Source organism: Papio anubis, chromosome 1, assembly GCF_008728515.1.
Source record: "Papio anubis isolate 15944 chromosome 1, Panubis1.0, whole genome shotgun sequence".
NCBI classification, from domain to species: Eukaryota; Metazoa; Chordata; class Mammalia; order Primates; family Cercopithecidae; genus Papio; species Papio anubis.
In genome coordinates this window covers 211,810,120-211,829,527 of record NC_044976.1, presented here as the reverse complement: position 1 = coordinate 211,829,527, position 19,408 = coordinate 211,810,120, and the positions used below count along the sequence as shown (strand labels likewise).

The window sequence follows — 19,408 nt, the reverse complement described above, 5'->3', positions numbered from 1 at the left end:
GACCATACTAGTACATATTCTACAGAGTTTTATTTAAAAAAAAAAAAAAAATGAATGACGGTGTGTAACTTGTTTGACCAAAACAGAGAAACGTATAGATCAGAGATCCCTTCCTTCAAGGTTAATCTACAAAACTCATCATCTTAGATTTATCTCATTTAACTTTGCTTGTTTTATTGCATCCATATTTCCAAGTTATTTCATTACATCCTTGCCTTTTAAAACAACTAACTATGTAGGCAATTGAAACACTAATATATACAGATGATAATAATGTCAACAGTTCAGCTTTACAATGAAACAGTCCCCCTCTTATTGCAGGCTGTGTCCCTTTGCCCAGAGGCAAACACTGCCCATACTTTCTTATATATCTTCCCAGAAATATGATTTTATATGTGGATGTTTGTATTGTGCATGTCTATGTATCAGTCCCTTTTTTCTCAAAGATGGGAGCATATAGACCATCTGTACCATGAACAATTTTTTTCCATGCCTTTATGTATTAAGACATATAGATCCATGGTTGCATGGCACTCATTGTATGAATATTATATAAATAATTCAACTAGTCCTTGATTGATTTGAAAGACATTTAGGTTCCTTGGGGGTTTTGTTGTTAGCATAACGACCAGTGCCACAATGTAGATCTTTATTGATCCTGGAACACGTTTAGCCTAGGTAGTAGAATATCTTTAAATTCGTAGAAATGGACTTGCTAGGTGTAAAGGTAGATGTGGTTTCATTGTGGATGGACAGATAGTACAAGCTGGATTCCAAAGGGTCTGTATCATGAATGTTAGATTACTTGTTTTCCCCGTGATTGTCAACACCACATATGATCAAATTCTTTATCTTTGCTAATCTGATAAAACAAAAAATTGTATTTTTAAAAATTATGAGGAGTGTTGAAAATCTCACATGTTTATGAGACATGTTTACTTCTTCACCTGTGGCTTGCCTATTCGTGTCCTTTGCATACATAGGAGAAATATGGTTTGATAGAGGAGTCAGTAAAATATCAACAAATTAGACCAATACAGTAATCAAAATAATTATTGTATTAGTAACAAAATAACATCACTCACAGAACACATCTAATTTATCAGAGAGATATAATTAGATTTTGGAGCCTTTCTTTTTCATCATACTAGAAATATCAATTTGTAGGAGATTTTCATAGGCAGTTATTAATGTTTTACTTTCATAGAACATTGAAAATTGATTATTTGTGCATATATAAGGTGAACTTTCACTGTGAGCTCTTTGCTTCAATAATTGTAACATTTACTCTATAAGATGAATCAGGACTGTCCCTTATTGTAAATGATGTACTTTATTCTGAGCACTCTTTTAGAAATATTGCAGTCTGGGATATTCAATCATTTGGCTAGATGTAGCTTCTATGCAGATGCTTTCTTATTCTTGCCATGCAATTCTTGGTGATGCTATTTACTAGTAACTGAAGTTAGAGTCAACTATCATATTTTGACTTGATTTTCACATTATTTAGTCTCCAGGCAGATCTTGGTAGTCCGTTCTTACTACAAAAGGATCTACAACTACATCTCCAAATGGTGTGGACTGTGGTTCATGACAAATGACCAGTTTTTGGATATTATTTGGTGTTATGACAGCTATCACTTATTGTGTATCTATAATATACCAGCCACTAAAAGGACCCAGTGCTATCTCATTGATTCTTATACTAAGGCAGATATTGTGATACTAATTTCATAGATGAAATAAATTTAAACATTATTAAATAAGCTACCCTAGTTAAGGGGTCAAGCTGGGTTCCATTAGGGAGGAAAAACTCTTTCCTTGACCTCTTGGTTTCAGTGGCAGCAGCCCTGAATATTGAACTGACAAAAAATAGGATAACAGGAGAAAAAGGTTTATTTCATATGCATATGGATGGTGTCTCACAGAAATAAAATAAAAACTGTAGAGAGGTGATCAGACCCAAACACTTGGATACTAATTTTACAAAAGGGCAATTCTTATCCTTTGCATATATAGAAGTATGGATGCAAATCTGTGGAGAAATAACAAGACAAAAAGAATTTTGAGCTTCTAGAGGAAGTACATTGTGGAAAAATAAATGTATGTGAGAAGCTACTGGAAGATAAGGGTAATGTAGTAAAGTCTGTTTCTACAGTCCCATCTTTCTGCCTACTTTCTGTACTGTTCGTGGCCATGAAAGGCCCCTGGGAAAAAGGATTCACGGCAGTCCTCGTTTCTCAGAAGTTTCTGCTCTTAGTCAGATAAGGGAGGTTCCAAGAAGGTTTCTTTCATCTCAAAATAGTCTGTATGCCAAAGTGGCGTATTTTGGGGTGGCATATTCTGATTCCTTTCCGTTTAAATCCAGCTTTGACTGGCTGACCTGATTTTTGTGCTCCCAGGGTCAAGTCAGGGCTGCTGCGATGAGGGCTGCCTACCAAAGGGCAGAGTGCTGCCACGGTGTCTGCTACGTTATCCAACACACCGCATGCCTCCACGGCCCAGAGAAGCTCATTTCATGGGGTTTCCTGTAGCACACGTCTTGCTATCAGTCTCTGCCTCAGTGTTCTTCTTTTATTTTACCCAATAACATGAGCATCTTCAATCGTTAGACTTCAGTTGCTGATGCATACCCCCCTTAATTTCCTGAACCTTCTGGGATGGGATGGAAATGTATGGTAGGTGTAGATTCAGGTTTTATGCGAGTAGATGAAGGATCTTATATCCCAGAAATGAGCTCCAGGAAGACATGTTGATTCTGAATCACCATCGCCCCTCACAAAGCTTGCCCATACAATACTGTATCCCAGGTCGTAGCACTGGGCTTCTCTCTGGATTTCCCCACCTTGAAACTTTTTCCGCATATACTGTTGGTCAGAGTGTAGATTAGTACAGCCACTATGGAGAATAGTATAGAAGTTCCTCAAAAGCTAAAAACATATAGTTATTTACCATATGATTCAGCAATTCCACTACCGGGTATATATCTAAAAGAAAGGGAATACAACGTATCAAAGAGTTATCTCCATGCCCACATGTATTGTAGCAATATTCACAGTAGCCAAGATATGGAATCAACCTGAGTGCCCATCAGTGGATGAATAAAGTAGACGTGGTATGTAGGTATGTGTGTGTGTGTGTGTGTGTGTGTGTGTGTGTGTATGTATATGTGCAATACAATATTATTCAGTCATAAAAAGGATGAAATCCTGTAATTTGTAGCAACATGGGTGGAACTGGAGGCCATTATGTTAAATGAATTAAGCCAGCCACAGAGAGACAAATATCGTATTTCTCACTCATATGTGGGAACTGAAAATGTGGATTTCATGATGATATGGAGTAGAGTGGTGATTACTAGGGGCCAGGAAGGAGAGAGGGGACAAAGTGGGAAAAAGGTTATAAATGGATTTATTACCATTGAACCTTACACTTAAAAATGGTAAAAATGGTAAATTTCAAAAGGTTGTTTTTAGAAAAAGAAACTCCCCTAACCAGTCCCTGGTACACTCCTGCCCTCGTCCTCTGGGAGACCATTTGCAAGCCTTTAAGATATAAATCCTTGCACTGCATTTTCTTATAGCCCAAATTCATCTGAAGGCTTGGGTTGGGAGATTGTTTTTGTACATTAAATAGGGGTTGACTTTGAGATCCTGCAGGGTCCTCTGCTTTGTTATGTACGAAGCTCTGCTACTCCCGACAGTCAAGTCCCCTGCTGCCTGAACAGCTCCATCTTTTGACAACCCCCCTTTTTTTTTTTTAGCAACTTCCACCCTCTGCTGTGGTTGTTCCAAATGTTTTCCTAGGCCCTAAAAGCACCAAGCTCTCTCAGCCTCAGTGCCTCCCTGTCTACTGCTTTCTGTGCTGGTCACTATCTCTTGGGTTTCCTCCTTGTCTCTACCTCTATCTCTTGTCTCTTCCTCCTTGTCTCTATCTCTTGGGTTTCACCTGAGGCAACCCCTCCTGCAGGAGACGTGCTCCATTCACCTTGTTCCCTGTGACGTTACTGTCCTGGGTGCTACCACATTGCCCAGAGCTGACCTCTGTTATAGTACTTGGTATCTACGAGTGAACATCAAGTATTAGTTTTTCCAGTAATGTAACCAGTCTTCGTAGGAGGCTTATTTTACAAAATTAGTTTCACGGAGTCATTGAAAATTCCCATTAGAAATGTGGAGTAGAAACACTTCGGACTTTAGCTCAGTCCATAATATTGAGCTGAGCCACTTGATAAAAGCTCTTTGGGAGTTTGGTTGTCTTTCCTTTTATATTGTTATTTTTAAAAGGCATTGCACTGGTCATCAGAGAAATGCAAATCAAAACCACAATGAGATACTATCTCACGCCAGTTAGAATGGCGAGCATTAAAAAGTCAGGAAACAACAGATGCTGGAGAGGATGCGGAGAAATAAGAACGCTTTTACAATGTTGGTGGGAGTATAAATTAGTTTAACCATTGTGGAAGACAGTGTGGCAATTCCTTAAGGATCTAGAGCCAGAAATACCGTTTGACCCAGCCATCCTATTACTGGGTATATACCCAAAGGATTATAAATCATTCTACTATAAAGACACATGCACATGTGTGTTTATTGCAGCACTGTTCACAATAGTAAAGACTTGGAACCAACCCCACATGCCCATCAATGATAGACTGGATAAAGAAAACGTGGCCCATATACACCATGGAATACTATGCAGCCATAAAAAGGATGAGTTAATGTCCTTTGCAGGGACGTGGATGAAGCTGGAAGGTATCATTCTCAGCAAACTAACACAAGAACAGAAAACCAAACACTGCATGTTCTCACTCATAAGTGGGAGTTGAACATTGAGAACACATGGACTCAGGGAGGGGAACATCACACACTGGGGCCTGTTGGGGTATGGGGGGCTAGGGGAATGATAACATTAGGATAAATACCTAATATAGATGATGAGTTGATGGGTGCAGCAAACCACCATGGCATGTGTATACCTATGTAGCAGACCTGCACGTTCTGCACATGTATCCCAGGACATAAAGTATAATAATAAAAGGCATTGCCAAGTGAGGGACTTTGCACCCCTAGTTTTAACCTGTTAGGAATATTATGCACAGAGCACTCTAGGACTCTAGAAGTGTTAACATCAAATGTCATGGATCTGTCCAAATATTTCTAGATGAATGAGTATTGAGTTCGAACTTTGGTCCGAGATTAATGAAAGTTGAACCAGAAGGTATTTTGAACAATCTAAGACACACTCAATTTATGTGTGAATCAATCTAGCCTGGAAATGTAATATTAAACGTTGATTATGTTGCTTTGTATCTGCTGTGTCTCTTTCCAGGCTCAGGCATTAGCAATTCTGTTTTCAGAGGCCTCAGTTTTCATTCTGTCTTGGGAATCAAGAGATGTTAGAAGGTTCCTTCCAGAGGGCAATTATATTTTGGCATTTCCATGAGAGACGAGTTAAGACAAGCCTTCTCAGATGTGTGCTTTGTTATTCTTTTTTTCATTGACCCTTTCCTCCCTATTACAACTTTGGCGAAGGAGGCAGCAGTGACATTGTCCTTTGTATACATTACTGTCAAGTTTTTATTCCATGTTTAATCCTAAAGATGTCATGGAGGGCAAGGTCTTTTGCTGCTGTCCAGGGGTGTCCGTTTGGTTAGGCTGGTAGTGCAAAACTTGAGACACCATGTCTTAATCTCTGCATGCTAAACTCTGTTCTCTTCTAGAACGCAAGTTTGTTTGGGTCAGGAACTCTGTCTTACTAATATTTGCATTTCTGGCAGCTGGCACAGTGTCAGTGTATGTTATGTACTAAAGTGCTGAGTCAGTAGTATTGAACAAATGCAGTGCTAAAATAGCATATCTGACCCAGTAGTACCCCACACAGAGTGCGTGCTCAAAAAAATATTAAACCAGGATAAAGGATGAAAAAGAAGGAAGTGGTTTGGGGTAAGAAGGGGAAACTGGACCAGGGAAAGGGAAGCTTTCAAATCTCTACTCGATTTGCTGAGGAAAATTGGGAAAGCCACCTAATTTTTCCTTGTGTATATTTTCCCATCTGTAAAATTACTAGATCATCCAAGATGACCTCCAAAATCCCCTTTTCCTCTAAAAATATGTCTATGAAATGCCAAAAGATTGAGATAGGTGATGATGTATTTTATTAACATGTATGAAAAATGCTCATATATAGCCACAGAATGTTTAAGTCTTTAACTTTTTTTTTAACATCTGTCAATGTTCAATGGATGGATTTCTATTTTTTCAATCTGTCCATTTTTAATAAGGGTCTACTTTGTGTAAGGACTGTGCTAATGCTAGAGATACAAAGAGGAGCGATGACCCGTTTCTACCATGAAGAATACGTGAGAGATCAGTGAGTTAAAAAACAACTGCTCTTCAGCATAAAAATGCTTCAATGAGGGATGTCCCTTGTGCTAGGGAGTCACAGGAAGGAGCCGCTGACTCTAGGGGATGACAGAGCAGGTAACTGGATTCAAACAATTCCAGGCTTCCAAGTAAGGGCCACAGCATGTGCTAAGATTTGCTGATGTGAAAAGGCTCAATGTTTTCACAGAATGGAAGGGAAGGAGGGATAGGAGACACAAATAAGATTGTGACCACCATGTGAAAGTCACACACACCAGGCTTGGGAATTATTTTGAAACTAACTGGGAGCCATTAAACAGCAAGAATATGGACACAATTCTATTTGTACTTCATGGAAAAAGTTAATAATAATATGGCTGATGAAGGGATCATTTTTTTTTTCCTCAAAAGAGTATACCTAGATGCCTGTTGGAGAATCCCCCGGGTGCTTATTAAAGTGCATGTGCTTAGGTTTCAGTCTAATTCAAGAGGATCATAATTTCAATGGGTTTGCCTCAGAAATCCACATTAAAATAAACCATCTTACAACTTATGCAGTTTAAACTGTGGGAACCACTAGGTAAAAGAATGGAGAGTTAGTGGCAGGAAACTCATAAACATTGAATCTCTGTGGGTCCCTTAGTAGCCGGTTGATCTTAGCCAAGTTACTCAACCCCTGTGAAGTTGGGTTTTCCCTTCGGTAAATGGGTTTAAGAATACTTGCTTCGTAGGGTTTCAGTAGGGATGAGTCTAGATAGCATACATAAAGCCTCTAATCTACCAAGTTTGGGAGCACATCACAATCACCTAGAGAACTTATTCAAACTCTGTACATAAGGTGTAGAGGACTCAAGAAACTCCCCAGAAGATATGCATTAGGAACCAGTAAGAGTTAACTCCCCTTCTCCTAAGGCAGGCAGTCAAGATATACAAAAGGGGATATCTAATGAACTAAATGATTCTGAAGGTTTTAATTCAGATGCCTGGTTATATCGAAGTGTAGATGGAGAATGCAGTTCTATTTTGAACATGGTAATGTCCCATGGATCACCTGAGTGGAGATGACCAGAAGCTGGTGCTTCATAGTGGACAAGGACCTCAGAAAAAAGCTCGAGGTGTTGATACAGAGTGGGTTGGCAAGTGGCAGCTGAAAAGGACACAGCCCCCCAGGAATGGATGAGGTGGAGGATAAGAGGAGGCTTCAGGACTCACCTTCACATAAACACCAAATTTAAAAATTGTTGTAGGAAAAAGGCCGGGCACGGCGGCTCATGCCTGTAATCCCAGCACTTTGGGAGGCTGAGGCGGGTGGATCACCTGACGTCGGGAGTTCAAGAGCAGCCTGGGCAACATGATGAAACTCGTCTCTATTAAAAACACAAAAATTAGCCAGGTGTGGTGGCAGCCGCCTGTAATCCCAGCTATTTGGAAGGCTGAGGCAGGAGAGAATCACTTGAACTTGGGAGGCAGAGGTTGCAGTGAGTCAAGATCACACCACTGAACTCCAGCCTGGGCGACAGAGTGAGACTCTGTCTCAAAAAATAACTAAGTAAATAAAACAAAAAATTTTCAGGAAATAAATTATTGAAGAAAATTGAAAAGAAATAGGAGTAGGAAGAAAACCAGGAGAGGCCTTTATCTGAGAAACACTCTGAAAAGGGACTCTCAAATGCCACAGTCAAATCAAGTGAGACTGAAAGTTGCTCTGAAGCAGAAATTCTGTCTTGCCAATGATGGGCTCTTTGGCCATGGTAGCTGGTTGGATGGCAGGTTGATTCGGGAGACATATTGGTATCTTTGGCTTTGTATTCTTACCTGAAATGCCTAATAAAACCTCGGAGGCAGAAAGTAGTTCTTTACCACTCTTTGAGTGAGAGGAATACTTCCAAGCATCTCTGGTTCTCGAGAACTGTTTTTTTTTATATATATATATCAAATGTACTGTGCAAACTACAACTCATCACTGTGTTTTAAGGATGGCCATATGCATACAACTATATAACTGTTTTATATATATGTAGAACACATAAATATGTGGAACACATAAATATGTAGAACACACATGTAGAGCACACATGTAGAACACATGTACAACACGTGTGAACACATGTAGAACTCACATGTAGAACACATACATGTAAAACATATATGTAGAACATACTTGTGTAGAATACGCAAATATATGTAGAACACATATATGTAGAACATATATATATATATGTTCATCTTGGTAATCTAGAAAAGGTTGTGTCCTCTGGAGAATCACAAGGATGGTTCTTAGTACAAAAACCAACACCCACTCCTAATAGTTTTCTTTCTAGTTGTTAATGATTGACTATTTAGTTACATCTTTATTCCTTGATAAACTTTTTTTTTTTTTTTTTTTTGAGATGGAGTCTCGCTCTGTCGCCCAGGCTGGAGTGCAGTGGCCGGATCTCAGCTCACTGCAAGCTCCGCCTCCCGGGTTCCCGCCATTCTCCTGCCTCAGTCTCCCGAGTAAGCTGGGACTACAGGCGCCACCACTTCGCCCGGCTAGTTTTTTTGTATTTTTTTAGTAGAGACGGGGTTTCACCGTGTTAGCCAGGCTGGTCTCCATCCTCTGACCTCGTGATCCGCCCATCTCGGCCTCCCAAAGTGCTGGGATTACAGGCTTGAGCCACTGTGCCGGCCCCTTTTTTTTTTTTTTTTTTTTTTTTTGGCTTTTGTTTTTAGCAACAGGGTCTCCTCTGTCACCCAGGCTGGAGTGCGGTGGTGCAACCGTGACTCCCTGCAGCCTTGACCTCCTGGGCTTAAGCCGTCTTCCCACCTCAGCCGATACATGCCACCACACCCAGCTAATTTTTTTTTCTCTACCTAGAGAGGCAAGGTCTTGCTATGTTGCCCAGGCTGGTCTTGAACTCCTGGGCTGAAACAATCCTCTGCTTAAGCCTGCCAAAGGGATGGGATTACAGGCATGAGCCACCGTGCCTGGCTCTTGATAGAATTTTTAATATCAAGATGGTTATTCTTCTCTGGAGCAAGAACATTTCAGGATAAAATAATTGACATTTTGAAAGTTAAAATTCCAAGTGCGCTGAACTTCATATGGCAGATGATGACAATTAGACCACAAACTACAACTCATAAGTGTGTTTTAAGCATGGCCTTTTTGCCTCCTAGTAAATTTGAAATGTGCAGCTCTGTTGTAACATTTTCAAGGAGTCAGCATATTTGAAATTCTCTGTCTTGAGTTTTATTATTTGGAATTAGCTTCATTTAAAACTGTTAAAAATTTAACAGTTTTAAATTTAAAACTTAAAAATTTAACAGTTTGAGGGGCTGTTCAGCACATTGTTCTGTTCTAGGGCTAATACAAGGAATTGCAGCTCACTATACTTTAAGTTGGAATAGCAGTCAGTAAAGAACTCTATATTGTCAAAATATTATTCTATTTACTCATTTACTGAAGAAATACATCAAATGAGCTATGCAGTTATATATGTTTAAAAAAAAAAAAAAAACTCATATAAAAGATGGAGGCTGGTGCAGTGGCTCATGCTTGCAATCCCAGTACTTTGGGAAGCCAAGGTGAGAGGCTCCCTTGAGCCTAGCTGTTCAAGACCAGCCTGGGCAACATAGTGAGACCCTGTTTCTATAAACAGTTAAAAAAAATTAGCACTGAGCGTGGTGGCTCATGCTTGTAATCCCAGGACTTTGGGAGGCTGAGGCAGGTGGATCACGAGGTCAGGAGATCGAGACCTGGCTAACACGGTGAAACCCCATCTCTACTAAAGATACAAAAAAATTAGCCAGGCATGGTGGTGTGCACCTGTAGTCCCAGCTACTCAGTAGGCTGAGGCAGGAGAATCACTTGAACCCAGGAGACAGAGGTTGCAGTGAGCCAAGATTGCGTCACTGCACTCCAGCCTGGGCAACAGAATGAGACGCTGTCTCAAAAAAAAAAGAAAAGAGAAAGTCAGATGTGGTAACACACACCTGTAGTCCTAGCTAGCTACTTGGGAGGTAGGGAGGTCAAGGCTGCAGTGAGCTGTGATCATGCCACTGCACTCTAGCCTGGGTGACAGAGTGAGACCCTGTCTCAAAAACAAAACACAACAACAACAACAAACTTATATAAAAGATGGAAAGAAATAGCTAATAACCAAAAGAGAATATAAGCAAATAGCAAGATCTTTTTTCAGCAGTGCAAAGTTTCAAGCAGAGAATGGGCTGTAGTTTTTAGTTGTAGGTTTCCCTAAGCCAGAAGGAGGGATGGGGGAGGATTTCAGGCTTATCTGACAGGAGTATATATTAGGATCTTTAAATAAACGATATCTTTTCTCATTTTGACTAGACTAAGTCAGTTAACTTATCCACATACAAACAGGCACCAGGAATCCAGTCTCTGACTCTTATGACTGTAGCATGACCCTGTGTTTTCACCTAAAGGAAGAACAACTTGGAGCCACAGTACCTTTATTTTTAGTATGCATACACTTAGCAGATACTTTGGACTTTCAGAAACCAGTCAAAGACCTTCCCAGCAGATGCTTTTGAAAAAGCAGGGCATGAGCAACCTGAGTAATTTTATTTCTGATCAGAACAATGTGAGGCCAGGCACATGGGCTCATACCTGTAATCACAGCACTTTGGGAGGCTGAGCGGGGAGGATCATTTGGGGCCAGGAATTCAAGACTAGCCTGGACAACATAATGAGACCCTGTCTCTAAAAATTAGCTGGATATGGTGACACATGCCTGTAGTCCCAACTACTCGGGAGGCTGAGATGGGTAGATCACTTATGCCCAGGAGGTCGAGGTTACAGTGAGGTATTATGGCACCACTGCACTGCAGCCTGGGTGACAGAGTGAGACCCCAGCTCTAAGAATAATAAAAAGAAAAGTAAATGCTATGTGACTATAATAAAATAAGAATTTCTGACTTATAACTGGCTTTTGAAGTAATTTAAGAAGAGCTTCCCATAAGTTCTGAGAATGCTGGGATGGCAGGGAAGGTGTAGGTCTCTGGATGTCTTCTGCCTATTCTTATTACTGCAGGTTACAAAAGCCCTCAAGGTCCAGGCATTGGGAAATGTGTAAGCTGTGGCAAGGGCTAGAATTTGTAGAGGACCAGAGTCCATATTTGCAAGCATGGAAGGGTTCAAATTCAATTTAAAAAAAACAAAAAACTTGAACCCAGCAGGCGGAGGTTGAAGTGAGCCGAGATTACGCCACTGCACTCCAGCCTGGCGACAGAGCAAGACTGACTCTCTCTGACTCTGACTCTGACTCTCTCTCCGTCTCCTCCTCCCTCTCCCCCGTCCCCCTCTCCTCCACCCCCTCCCTCCCTCCGTCCCTCCCTCCACCCCCTTTCTCCCCCTGTATATGTATATATCTCACCATGCAGGCTTAACACCGTTACCTATGGAGTCAGCCCACTCACCATCATTTAGACCCCTGCTTTACAGTTACAGCACATTGGTGTATAAAAAGTTATTTTAGAATGTAGTAAGACTGGAAAATAATAAACTAGAGTTTGTGCTTACTTTTATGGATGACATAGGACCACTTACTGGAGGTGGAGGATGTTTTCTAGCCTCATGCTTGATACACATTTCATAGCTCTTGTAACCACCCCATGGGTTCTTCTTGCCTGCTACCCAGATAAAGCCAATTTATTGAGACATGGGAATTGCAATAGAGAAAGAGTTTAATACACATAGAGTTGGCTAAACAGGAGACCAGAGTTTTACTATTACTCAAATCAGCCTCTCTGAAATTCAGAAACTAGGGTTGTTTAAAGCCATTTAGGCAGGCAGGAGCCTAACAAATGGGGAATAATGATTGGTTTGGGACAGGGATGAAATCACAGGGAGTTGAAGCTGTCCTCTTGGGCTGATTCAGTTCCTGGGTGGTGGCCACAAGACCTGATCAGCCAGTTAACTGGTCTGGGTGGGACCAGCTGGTCCATCAGAATGCAGAGTCTGAAAAATACTCAAACATCAATTTTAGGTTTTATAGTAGTAGTGTTATCTATGGGAGGAACTGGACATGTTAGGAATCTTTTGGCCTCTGGCTGCCTGACTCCTGAGCCATAATTCTTAATCTTGTGGACGATTTGTTAGTTCTACAAAGGTGGTGTGGGCCTCAAGCAAAGAGGGGGTTTGTTTTAGGGAGGGGCTGTTGTCATGTTTACTTCAAAGTTAAAACTATAAACTAAATTTCTTCCAAAATTAGTTCAACCTACAAGTAGAAAAGCACAGGGCAGCTTGGAGATTAGAAGCAAGATAGAGTTGGTTAGGTCATATTTCTTTTGCTGTCACAATTTTTGCAAAGGTGATTTCACGCAAAGTATGCACTTTACAAACTTTGCTTTTAGCAAAAATAACTGAAATCACTTTTGCTTAGCATGCAAACTCATTTTTTAATGGAAATTCAGTACTGGCTTTGATCATTCTAACGAAATCATCTTGCTTTTTACTCACCTGAGTTGACGTTATCTGGATTAATTCATTATTTTGGATTTGGACTGAAAGCTCTTTTTACATTTTAACTGGCTGTCATTTGCCTCAAAGTAGTGGTGAAGGGTGCCTCTTTAAATGCATTTACAACCTATTGCTTTGTTGTGAAGGGGAGGGTAAAACTGAAATTGGTCATGTTTCCTTCTCTCTGTGTCAAAATTGTATTTTCCATTTCATGCATCTGGTGAAGATAAAGATTTTGATGCTTGACTGCAAAGGTCTGACTCTGCAGGGATGTACTTCCTCTCTTTTTTGAAACTATAATGATTTCACAGCCTCCTGCCTTGAACACACTACATTTGTTAACTTTATTTCTTGTTTCAGCAAGTCATGTATGACTTTTCTGCTTCTTCCTTGCCTGCCATAATCATCTTCTGACCATCTGGGAAACCTCTGATCCTCTATGCAGAGTCCATTTAAACATTTTAGTATTAGAAGAGTGAAAATCTTGTAAAAATGTGAACTTTTTTTTTCTGTTGTTACACTGGGAGCAAGAATAAAATGTTTAAAATGCTTTCCTGCTGAGAAAGAATTTTAGAGATGACAGGCTCGCGTGCAGAATTCTGAATGGGGACAGCAGTTCCTATGCACCTAGGGAATTTGAGAGAGGCTGCAGGCATTGTCAGCAAAAGGGACTGGAGTGATTTGTTATATTCCCTTTATTTTCAGAATAACTCCTGATAAATATTAGAGAGGCATATTCACTTTTCAAGGCAGTGGAACAACCTGCATGTATTTTGGGGACAATTCTTAGAAGGGATTTCTGTTTTAAAATCAAGACATTAGCCTTTGGGATGTCAGATTCCTATTGATAAATTGAGGAAAGTGACTATCGGGTGTCACCTTTGGAAACTACCAAAAAAAAAACAAAAACAAAAAAACAAGTTACCTAAAGGGAGAGTAATGAAAATAACTGAGGATATAAATCACCCAGCCTCAGTTTTATGAGCCACACATGTAACTTTTATATTTCCATTAATCACAAAGCTCATGACTTAATGGTACAAATATCAGCAACGGCCACCTGGAGTTATTTTTTTTTTTCTTCTCTATTTTCAGTTTCTTCTTTCATCTGTTTTGTTTTCTTTTTATTAAAGAATAAAGCATTTCTTTTTTAGCAAAGATTTATGTTAAATAATTATAATAATAATTTTCTGTAGTCTTAGTACGTATTTTTGTTCATTCAACAAATACTTATTGACTAAATGCCAGGCATGGTTAGACATTATCTAGTGGGAGAGAGAGAGAGAATGCCTGCCCTTGTGGAGCTTACAGTCTAGTGGGGAAGACAGATAATAAACAGTAATACAGACATACACGCATACATACATATATACATATGTATTAGTTCGCTGATGTAAAGAACTACCTGAGACTGGGTAGTTTACAAAGAAAAGAAGTTTAATTGACTCATAATTCTGCATGGGTGGGGAGGCCTCAGGAAACTTATACTCATGGCAAAAGGCATGTCTTACATGGCGGCAGGAGAGAGACAGTGAAGGAGGAAGTGCCACACTTTTGAACTATCAGATCTTGTGAGAACTTGTTCGCTATCATGGGGACAGCAAGGGGAAATCCACCCTCATGATCCAGTCACCTCCCACCAGGCCCCACCTCTGACAAGTGGGGATTACAATTCGAGACAAGAGTTGGGTGGGGACACAGAAGCAAACCATATCACATAGATATATAGCTGATAAATAGACAAATGTTAGAAAGTGATAAAAGCTGTGAAAAGAAGAAAGTGTAGCACAGAAAAATCAATAGGAAGGGAGAGCAGCTGTAGGCATCTTTAAATGGGGTATTCAGACAGCCCTGACAGAGTCTGTGGATTTGGGACAAAGACTTGAAAAAGGTAGATACCTGGGGAAGAGGGTTCCAGGTGGAAGAAGGGTGGTGACATGGCTGGCATATTTGACGAGTAACAGGAGGACTGTGCAGCCAAGGCAGAGTGAACAAACGTACATTAAATGAGATCATTTATACCAAGAATGTGTGGCATGCCTAATGCCTGGCACAGTCAACACTTCAAAGCTGTGAAGCCCTGGCTCTGCCTTCAGCCAGCTTTCACCCCAACCCCACCCATCACACATGCAGACACTTCTAAGGTAACCCAGGGCTGGTGGCTTCTAGGTGGTCTGTGGAATTTTTGTAATGTTGACATGTGTTGTGGTAATGCCTGTGGCTTTCATCCTGCTACTTTACGTTGTACCATCTCACTGGTGTTTTGGTGAGCAGGGCGTCTTTTTACCTGTTAACTACAGTGAGGTTTTACAGTGAAAAAAGAGACTCCTTACACGATTGTGTCGGGGTAAAGAGAGAACTTTCCCTTCACCCTCTAAGGGATTGTTTAAAAATCAAGTCACAAAAGGTTGATTAATTGGAGAAAAGGTGTAAACATTTATAAACGTGCACACAAGGGAGAATCACAGAGTGATTACCCCAACCACCAATGGGGTGTAGAAGCGTATCTATCATCTTGATGTACAGAAAAAATGGGGGTTCAAAAACAGGTAATCGTGGCAGAGCAGGTTATTGGAGGGAGAGAAGAGGAGGCCTGGCTAGCAAAGGTAGCAGCCCTGAAAAATAATAGATGGGGCTGGGCGCGGTGGCTTACACCTGTAATCCCAGCACTTTGGAAGGCCAAGGCGGGTGGATCACCTGAGGTCAGGAGTTCAGGATCAGCCTGGCCAACATGGTGAAACCCCATCTCTACTAAAATATACAAAATTTAACTGAGTATGGTTGCAGGCACCTGTAATCCCAGCTACTTGGGAGGCTGAGGCAGGAGAACCCCTTGAACCTGGGAGGCGGAGGTCGCAGTGAGCTGAGATCATGCCATTGTACTCCAGCCTGGGCAACAAGAGTGAAACTCTGTTTAAAAAAAGAGAGAGAGAGAGAGAGAGAGAGAAGGTAAATGTGGTTTTTTGGTGTTTTGTTTTTTTTCTTAGACCTTTAAAGGTATCAAATTCTCCATTACGTTTTTTTTTAGAGTGGGGCAAGGGGAGGCCTGGCTGCATCAATTTAGATTTTCTGTAGGTGTCAACGTCCCCCATAAAAGGCAGCTTTGCAGAATTACCTCTGTTTGCTGGGTCTCTCAGCAAGCAGTCTCAAAATATGTCAAAGAAATACATTTTGGGGTAAAGTATTTTCATTTCTTTCGGTTGACAATAGACTGTTTTGTCCTACTGCAAATAGCAGATCTCTGATGAGAGGGAATTTTGAGAATCTGGGAATCAGTTTCAGAACCTCTGATGAGAGGGAGTGTTTCCTGCATCCTTTTCTCAGTCTTTGAAGTAGTGGTTTCAGCTTAGCTGCATGTTAGAATCACCTGGAGAGCTTTAAAGAAAATATTGCTACCCAGGCCCCACCCCAAATCAATGAAATCCCAACCTCTGGAAGTGGGACTTGCTATTAGGTTTTAAGCTCCCCGGGTGATTCTAATGGATGCCAGGGACGAGAACTCCCACTGGTCACCGAGGTTGATGCTAAGTATATTTATTTTTTTCTTGTGATACGTTGGCTTCTGCCTCTTCATGTTATCATGTCTCAAAGGCTCAGAAGACCTTGGAACTCTCTGCAACACTTCTCAATCTTCTCATTCCAGCTCTATTGGTGACTGGTTCGTAAACTCCAGGTCCAGAAGCAGAGCTGGCTCATGACCAAGCTTTGCTGTGTGCAGCAGCCTTCTCAGATGCTTGTTCTGGGCAACCACTCTTTAGATGCAGCCCCGCAGGGCTCTGAAAGCGGAGGGCGTCCTTCAGCACCCCCTTTCCTGAAGTTGTAGCCAGCTCTGCCCGGCTGCCTCCGCCGCTTCATGGCATCAGCCAACCATAATGCTTCCATTTTCATCAGGAGGCTTATGCATAAACTTATATTTAAACTGCGGTCAGAAAAATGTCTACAAGTAGATATTTGAGCTATAGTTCATGTTGCACCGTTCAACATGAACCCCCTGATTGACCCACTTCTAAAAAATCCCCTGCAATATAATACCACCAATAAATGGATGTTAATTTTCTTGTATTTACATTTTAAACCTATTCATACAGCTCAGTGTGCGTGTGTTGTAAATCAAAGATGACCGAGGCAAGTCGCAATTATTTTAAGAGGTTTATTTGCCAAGATTAAGGATATGCCTGGGACAAAAGAACACAAAATCATAGGAAAAATCTGTGGTCTGTGCTTTTTTCCAAAGAGAATCTGGGGACCTCAATATTTAAAGGAAAAAAAAAACAGGTAATGGGGGAGAGAGGAAGAAGAAAAATCTTTTTAAAGGAGGGTAGATAAAAGTGGCAAGAGGCTGCATCCTTTTTAGTCTTGGATCAGCATTTTCTGAATCTACATTTTACATGTGAGAGAGGGTAGAGGAATAGTCACTTATGCATTCAACTTGTGCTCAGTGAATCTGCATTATTACATAACATAAAATAAACAGAGGGTAGAGGAGGCAGTAAGATAGGCATTTGTTTCAGGGGAGTGGAAGGATGACTTTTGAGTTCTGTCCTCTGTCCCACACCTGTGAAGATCAGGGATCAGTTTACACGGTCAGGGTGAAATTCAACAGAACTGCTTTAGGGTAAAGATCTTGAGACTCACTAGGAACTTCCTTGTGGGAAAATTGTGAGGGAGGTATATACCCTTTTATCTCTGTAGCTATCTTAGGAACAAAATGGGGCTGGGGAGAGGTTTGCATGACCCAGTTTCCAGCTTAACTTTTCCCTTTGGCTTAGTGAGTTTGGGGTCCCAAGATTTATTTTCCTTTCACAGTAGATGCACACATACACACTTATGGATGTGTATTGGTAAGTATCAGTATTTATTTCTAGTGACTATATATAATCTTTCCAAATAATCAGTCTGGAGGTCAGCCGAACTTTGTTAGCCTCTTTTTATCATGCAATTGTGTGTTTTAATGGAGGTGAGAGAGGTTAACATGATACTGTCTTGATGGTGTTTTAATTGAAGCTCTGGGATCTTTTCCCTGGCAAAATAAAAAGTGGGTGATTCAGTATTGTCTTGAGGTCATTTTTAGTTAATTTTGCTGGTCCATGATATTTAAAAACAACCACAAACAACCCTGGGAACTGCAAGTTAGGCTGGAAACTCCCATGTTCGAGGAGGGCTTCTCGGGAGCCCTTCCTGCCCCACCTCTGCTCATAGTCCGATTCCCTCAGTGACATCAGGGCAGAGAGAAATCAGCAAGGCAGAGTCACTCACCTCCACCCCTTTCCCCAAGACATCCCAACACTAGGTGTAATTTCATGATTTAATCTCTCCTACCTCTGTGCTAAAAAAAAAAAAAAAAGTATTGCTTTTCTCTATCCCTTTCTTCCCTTTTCTCAATCCCTTTCTTCCCTTTTCTTTGTCCCTTTCTTCCCTTTTCTCTTCTTGTTCCCCCTTTTTGAAGTAAAACTAACATTCCCACAATTTTAAAAAGTTATAAGCTAGATGAGGTGGCTCACGCCTGTAATTCCAGCACTTTGGGATGTCAAGGCAGGAGGATCACTGCCTAGGAGTTCAGGACCAGCCTGGGCAACACAGTGAGAGACCCCATCTTTAAAAATATATACATTAAAAGCCCAAAAAGTTATCCTTTTTCTTGACCAGCACACTTGACATTTCCCTTTGGTAGGCATTGTACATCCCACGTAGAGATTCACAAGGTACAAGATAGTTGCAGGAACCAAGATGCAAACTAAGAAACCAGTTGGCCTAACACAGTGTCAGGGCTTGCCGGTCGCAGAGCTCTCCTTCTTTCTCCTGTCGGGACACTTGTTTGGCAGCTGGCCCAAGAGTGTCCAGGTTCTGGTAGTGCCCGCTGGCAGCATTTGGCAGGTGTGACAGCAGAGTAGTCTGAAAAATAGCAAATCTGGCCTCTGCTCTCCCAGGAGGAACACGGTGGGACTCAGGGTGTTGGCTTTGTAGAAGAACATGCCCTCTGCAGGCCGTCTCACCTCTGGTCCTCTTTTTATCCTGGGCAAAGAAGCGTTTTAATCCCAGCCTGTCTGAGCACTGCCCTTTCTTCTACACTCACACTCTTCTTCACAGACCCAGGGCACGTCATTTTGTCCTACACAGTGTCATTATGACTCCCTTTTTGTTTTTCTTATGTGAGCCACTTTTAAAACATATTCCAGTGTTCCTATTCTAAACCTCTTCTCCCCTTTCAAGCTGCGGATAAAGGTACCAATATAAGCATAGTTTTTTATGCCTCCTTGACTGGGTACCCAGTACTGTGTTCCCAGTACTGCGTTCCCGTGAGCAGTAGCATTCAGAGGCACTGAGGAGCAAAGGGAAAGTGACTTGTCACTGATCCCCCATTGAAAGGGATGACATCCCAGTTAGGTTGACAGGCTCTCAACCCTTCTTCCTCTCGGTGGAACATTTCTTTGGCATTTTTCTCAGAAGTCTCATGAATGCCCTGGAATAGAGAATAGAGTTTATTTTGAACATGGAACATGGCCAGGTTGGTGGTGTATTTTTTTTTTTTCCTTTGAAATGAGATTCTTAGCTATGGACCTATTTCTTTTTTAACTACCTT

The 19,408-nt window shown here is 41.1% G+C and overlaps 1 protein-coding gene across 3 annotated transcripts in view; it reads left to right on the top strand.

The window, feature by feature from the left end:
- Positions 1 to 19,408, top strand: part of PLD5 (phospholipase D family member 5) — a 422,185-nt gene that overhangs the window by 170,944 nt on the left and 231,833 nt on the right. The gene's annotated exons all lie outside the window — the stretch shown is intronic.